The sequence below is a fragment of the Homarus americanus genome, unplaced genomic scaffold (genome assembly GCF_018991925.1).
Source record: "Homarus americanus isolate GMGI-L3 unplaced genomic scaffold, GMGI_Hamer_2.0 scaffold46807, whole genome shotgun sequence".
NCBI lineage: Eukaryota > Metazoa > Arthropoda > Malacostraca > Decapoda > Nephropidae > Homarus > Homarus americanus.
The window spans coordinates 324,930-331,681 of NW_024716620.1; positions in this window are offsets into that span (position 1 = coordinate 324,930).

Below are 6,752 nucleotides of genomic sequence, written 5' to 3' on the forward strand. Positions count from 1 at the left end.
GGCTTCAGAAAGACGTTCGGTGGTGGGTGGAGGGAAAAACTTAGGTAACAAACCACCAAGTTCTGGGGGAAAATTCTGGGTTTGTCATGATGATTTCCCTAACTTTCACAGCAATAAAGTACCCAAGAGTTTACCCCCCCCCTCCCTCATGTATTGTGTGGTTTTGTTGTTAGCAAGAGGAGTTATGAATATTTGGGTGCTGTTGCCTCTTCCTCTTCTACTTCTTATCTTTCTTCTCCTCCTCTTCTTCCTATTCTCCTTCTCCTTATCCTCTCCCTGCTTCTCTTCGCCTTCCTCCTTTTCCTGCTTCTCCTCCTCGTCCCGCTCTTCCTTCTCTTCTTTCTCCTTCTCCTCTTCCTCTCCCTCCTTCTTTAGTCATGGATAGTCTGCCTCTTCTATCTCTTCCTCCTCCTACTCCTCTTCTTCATCCTCCCACTCCTCTTCTTCATCCTCCCACTCCTCTTCTTCCTCCTTCTAGTCTTCTGTTTCTTCCTCCTCTTCTTCGTCATGGATAGTCTCTTTTTTTGGAGAGTGGGGATAGTCTACTGATAACTGTGGATAGTTGGAATAAGGTCGTGAATAGTCTGATAGAGGATAAGGATAGTCATAATGCATTTAGGATAGATAATCTGTTACTAGCTAAAGATAGTCCGCCGCTGTTAGTTTGGGATAGTCAGGTAAGGTTGAACTGGCCATGGATAGTCACCTTGCACCGACCGTGGATAGACAAAAAAGGACCGTAAATTCTTGTTAGTTACAGATAGTCGATGCTAGTTAGGGATAGTTAAATAGATACAGGTAACTAGTCACTATTGTAGCCGTGGATAGTACAGGTAGGTTGGGATAGTAAAAAGTGAGTGAAAAGAGTTGTTACATGCCAGGGATAGTAAAATAGTGAGATAGTGTGATAGTAAGATAGAAAACTAAAGCAGGTTGAAAATAGTCCACTACTACAGGCTGGAGAGATCAACTACAGGCCGTGGTTGAAATCTTACAGGTTTTACAGTGAGTACAGCAAACACCCGCTGTTAACACACCCTCACAGCCTTACAGAGAATCACAGCAAAACACGGCAGAGTAACGCATCGTCCTCAGAGCTTGTGTTTATGCTGAGGCAATACAAAAACTACTGGTTAATGAAGAAGATTAAGAAGAAGAAGAAGATGGAGAAGAAGAAAAGGAAGGAGAAGAGGAAGAAGAAGATTATGAAGAAGAAGAAGATGGAGAAGAAGAAGAGGAAGGAGAAGAGGAAGAAGAAGATTAAGAAGAAGAAGATGGAGAAGAAGAAGAGGAAGGAGAAGAAGGAGAAGAAGAAGAAGAAGAAGATTAAGAAGAAGAAGATGGAGAAGAGGAAGGGGGGAGGAGGAAAATTAGAGATCACGTTAAGCTTACACGTCCCAGGTTAGGTTAGGTTAGGTTAGCGTTACGGTGTTTAAGCATTAGGTGAAATATGCTGGAGTGCCTAATCTTCAGGTGATCCAAGGGGGAAAAACAGAATGTAAAACGCCACCCAGTTACAGGTTCTGTCCGAAATCAAAATATTTACAATCAGGTCACTCGCGGATTAGCATCGAATCGCGCGCCGGGTCAGAGGTCAACAACTAACTACATACCACATAAAGATTCGGCTTGAGGACCAACTAATAAAATATAATGGCTGGTTAGGGTTCACCTGACAGGCTACCACTAATTACCGGCCATTCCAAAGATCAAACGCTACCTGCAGCTCGTTTGGCCATCAGCAGCTTACGGCCGATCAAAGGAAAGTAATCCCTCCCCTAAAGCCCACTTAACTTCCAGCTCCTAATTGCGGGTCAACACGGTCAAGGATCCAGCTCACAGGAGGAGGAGACCCATGGAGGCGCGCGTCTTCCTTCAGGTGTGTGTGTGGGGGGGGTTGAAGGTGCAGGACATGCCTCTCAATGTCTACAGGAGAGCCAATCCTCCCCTGACAGTCTCTTGTTCAAATGCTACATCAGTCTTAGGTCCCGTCTGTCTTGTAGAAGGATACTGTACCTCACTCTTTCCCTGTTATGTGGACAGAGGGGTGTACAGGCGAGTTCTATAGCGCCGCCCTAGGAAACAGCCCCCAACTGGTAGGATCATCTCTCGCATCCTTCGTGGTATTGAGGATGCAGGTCGTGTCCTTTACCGTCTACAAGAAACCAGCTACTTTATCGCCTCTGTCTTAGTGCAGGACACCTCGCATCCAGTGTCGGCTGCAGGCTACGGTACTGCAGGCTGGTCACGTCCCTGTCATTAGCGGCCTGTTGAACTTGCCGCCCAAGTCACCAGGTTCCACATTACAATATTTTTGTTCAGCAGTGCAGTCATGAAGGCGGCAAGAGGCGCCCGCATTGTTAGTGTCGTCCTGTGATGCACTGCAGACCCCGGGAGCAGGTCGGCAGGCTGTGGGGGTCCGGGGGTAACATGGAATTTAAGAAAGGGTCAGACCCCTTCTAAAATTAGACTAAGAAGGTGGGACTCCGGTATATGTCGACGCTAAGTGAATCGGAGAAGGTGGGACCCCGGTATATGTCGACGTTAAGTGAATCAGAGACGGTGGGACCCCGGTATATGTCGACGTTAAGTAAATCAGAGAAGGTGGGACCCCGGTGTATGTCGACGTTAATTGAATCAGAGAAGGTGGGACCCCGGTATATGTCGACGTTAAGTAAATCAGAGAAGGTGGGACCCCGGTGTATGTCGACGTTAATTGAATCAGAGAAGGTGGGACCCCGGTATATGTATGTCGACGTTATGTCGACGTTAATTGAATCAGAGGTGGGAAGGTGGGACCCCGGTATACGTCGACGTTGCCTAATAAAATCAACCCAATACTAAACACAAATTATCTTAGAACGGATCCTCTTCATTATTGAGAAAGAGTTGAAGCATAATATAGACCGGCACCTGACGAGATAACATAACACTTGGTAGGTGACACTGTAGCTCACTGTATGGTAGGTGACACTGTAGCTCACTATGGTAAGGTGGCACTATAGATCACTGTATGGTAGGTGGCACTAGATCACTGTATGAGATCACTGTATGGTAGGTGGCACTGTAGATCACTGTATGGTAGGTGGCACTGTAGATCACTGTATGGTAGGTGGCACTGTAGATCACTGTATGGTAGGTGGCACTATAGATCACTGTATGGTAGGTGGCACTGTAGATCACTGTATGGTAGGTGGCACTATAGATCACTGTATGGTAGGTGGCACTGTAGATCACTGTATGGTAGGTGGCACTGTAGATCACTGTATGGTAGGTGGCACTGTAGATCACTGTATGGTAGGTGGCACGATAGATCACTGTATGGTAGGTGGCACGATAGATCACTGTATGGTAGGTGGCACTATAGATCACTGTATGGTAGGTGGCACTGTAGATCACTGTATGGTAGGTGGCACGATAGATCACTGTATGGTAGGTGGCACTGTAGATCACTGTAAATACAAAATAACACTCTATTCAACGTTCAAAATACAGCAAACTTGTTACAACGGTACAGTATTTCACCACACTTTCTTAACCTGTATTTTGTATTGTGTAACTTAGCGATACAGAGCATCCTGTAACTGATTGTAGAGTAAGTTATATATTAGAGTGACTCAATCGTAAGTTACAGTACTTGTTATAGTATATGAGTCTCTTTTAAGTTATAATACAGGTTACAAAGATGATTGAGTAGCCACTGTATACCTCACTGTACCATACAAGGATGACTGCTAGTTTATGTCATGTCGAGTAAACACGCTACAGGTATATACACACACACACACACACACATACACACACACACACACACACACACACACATACATCCGGCGGGGCCACCAACACTCCCAGACAGGTAAGTTGGTGTTAATTACCTGTGTAAGGGGAGGGGGGGACAGGTGAGGTATCATGACTGTATGGAACTAATGTGCTGGAAGTCCTATACTTTAGTCTCTGCTGGGCGTGTGTGTGTGTGTGGGGGGGGTGGTAGGGGGGTGTTTGGTTAGAGGTTTGTGGTTAGGGGTGTTTGGTTAGGGGTGCGTAGTTAGGGATGAGTGAACAGGTGTGTTATTGATATTAATATTGTGGAAAATAAATTATATATATTCACTATAACACACACACACACACACACACACACACACACACACACACACACACACACACGCACGCACACACACACACACAGCTTACCTTTGATACATCAGTAATACTATACCTGATATATGAACATCTACGTATTGTTTCTGCTCGTCCAATCATAAACTTACGCTGTTTTTCCTCCTTTCCAGCCAATTAAAACTTGGCTTTCCCCCTTCCCACCCAATCAAAACTAAGAATTTTCACTTCCAACCAATCATTACTTAGCTTTACTCCGCCCAACGAGCCGAAAGTAACTATTTCCCTATTTCAACCAATCAGAAGCAAGCATTACTCTAACCAACCAAAACTTTACTTTCAATCTAACCTAACCAACCAAAACCAAGTACTTTACCTTCCTCTTCTCCCCCCATCCCCAACCAATCAAAACTAAACTCACCCCTTCTCTCGGCCAATCAAAACTTAGCTTCTCTCCTCCCAAGCTCAGGGTAGCATTTGGAGAAAATTCCCAGGCATTCATTTGACTTTGCCACAAGTTTATGCATAACAAGAGCTCGACTTTCCGTAATACAATGGCTGGGGAGGGGAAGATTTGGTGGGGAGGGGAGGGGGAAGGGGAAGATTTGGTGGGGAGGGGAGGGGGAAGGGGAAGATTTGCTGGGGAGGGGAGGGGGAAGGGGAAGATTTGCTGAGGAGGGAAGATTTGGTGGGGTGGGGAGGGGAAGGGAGATCTAGTGGCGAGGAGGGTCTGGTGGGGAGAAAAGATCGGGTGGGGAGAAAGAGAGACTTAATGGGGAGGAAGAGACACCTGAAAGATGAGTGGTTATTGCCACTAATTATCTCACTCAATTGTTATTTTCTTTATTCAATTTTTATTTCATTTCGTTAATTTTTGTCTTTTGTCTTCACCTGGAGAAGCACCGATTGATTCACCTGGAGAAGCACCGATTGATCAATGATTCCCAGCATGGCTTCACAAGCGGACGTTCTTGCCTAACTAATCTATTAACATTCTTTTCATCAGTTTTCGAATCGGTGGACGAGGGGCACAATTATGATGTGGTATATCTCGACTTTAGCAAAGCCTTCGACAGAGTCCCCCACGAAAGACTAATTAGAAAGGTAGAAGCTCATGGCATCAAAGGTGACATCCTTAAATGGATTAGGCGTGGTTACAGGACAGGAAACAGCGAGTGAGCATTAACGGCACTAAGTCCCATTGGAGCAACGTCACAAGTGGAGTTCCCCAAGGCTCAGTACTTGGACCATTATTGTTTATTATATACATAAACGACATAGATATCAGACAACATAAGTAAATTTGCTGATGACACTAAAATAGGACGTGTTATCAAATCTGACGAGGACTCGGCAAAACTACAGGAAGATCTAAACAAATTTTTCGAATGGTCTGAAAAATGGCAGATGAAATTCAACGTGGACAAATGTAAAGTACTCAGTATAGGAGATGTAAACAGGGAAACCAGATACCAGATGAACAACGATGCCATAGAGAAATCCGACTTTCGAGAGAGATTTAGGAGTAATGATAAGTAAGCCAAGTAAACCTTAAGGCTAAACTTGGGTTCATACAAAGGAGTGTTAGTTACAAGACTAGCGAGGTCATCCTAAAACTGTATCTTGCTCTTGTGAGACCACACCTGGATTACGCAGTTCAGTTCTGGTCACCGTATTACAGAATGGATATAGAATCCTTGGAAAGAATTCAGAGGAGAATGACAAGACTAATCCCGGGCATTAGGAACCTTGAGTATAGACAGGTTAAGGCATCTTAATTTGCACTCCCTCGAGAGACATAGAGTGAGGGGCGACATGATAGAGGTGCATAAGTGGAAGGCAGGGCTAAACAAAGGGGCATTACAAAGGTACTCAAATTATCCAACCAGGAGCGAACTCGTAACAATGGTTTTAAATTAGACAAATTTAGATTTAGGCGTGAAATAGGTAAACACTGGTTTGGAAACAGAGTAGTGGATGAATGGAACGAGTTACCAAATATCATCATTAACTCGAATACGCTGAATTGCTTCAAACATAGGTTGGATGCTCATATGAGCAATAGGGGTTGGGTGTAAACGGGACTGCCCATTATGGGCCAATAGGCCCGCTGCAGTTTCCTCCATTCTTATGTTCTTATGTTCTTATGTCTGATCAGGTAATTGGCTGTTATATAGGTTTATGGAGATACTGTAGCTGATATAACAAACCACTACCTCTTCAATGCGCTCTCATTTTATTTTTCTTTCTCAGGTAAGTGTGAGTGAAAGTGAAGTGCATCATTATCACTTTCCCTGCCGCCTCCATCATCACCACCACCAGGAGTGTTGGCGGCCTCAGCAGGTAAGGTCAGGTAATCGTAGGTAGATAATGAGCCAAGCCCTCCTCAGTTAAAGTGTAATTGGAGGTATTTTTTTTATTAAATTATATATTTTTTTTCATAATTTGGACGTTATTTGTCTGTCTTTTCACCTTTTTTATTTTTCGTTTTGGGTATTGTGTGTGTGTGTGTGTGTGTGTGTGTGTGTGTGTGTGTGTGTGTGTGTGTGTGTGTGTGTGTGTGTGTGTGTGTGTGTGTGTGTGATGTATTTAATTGGTCGTTGTGTCGTTATTTTTCTATGATAAAATAA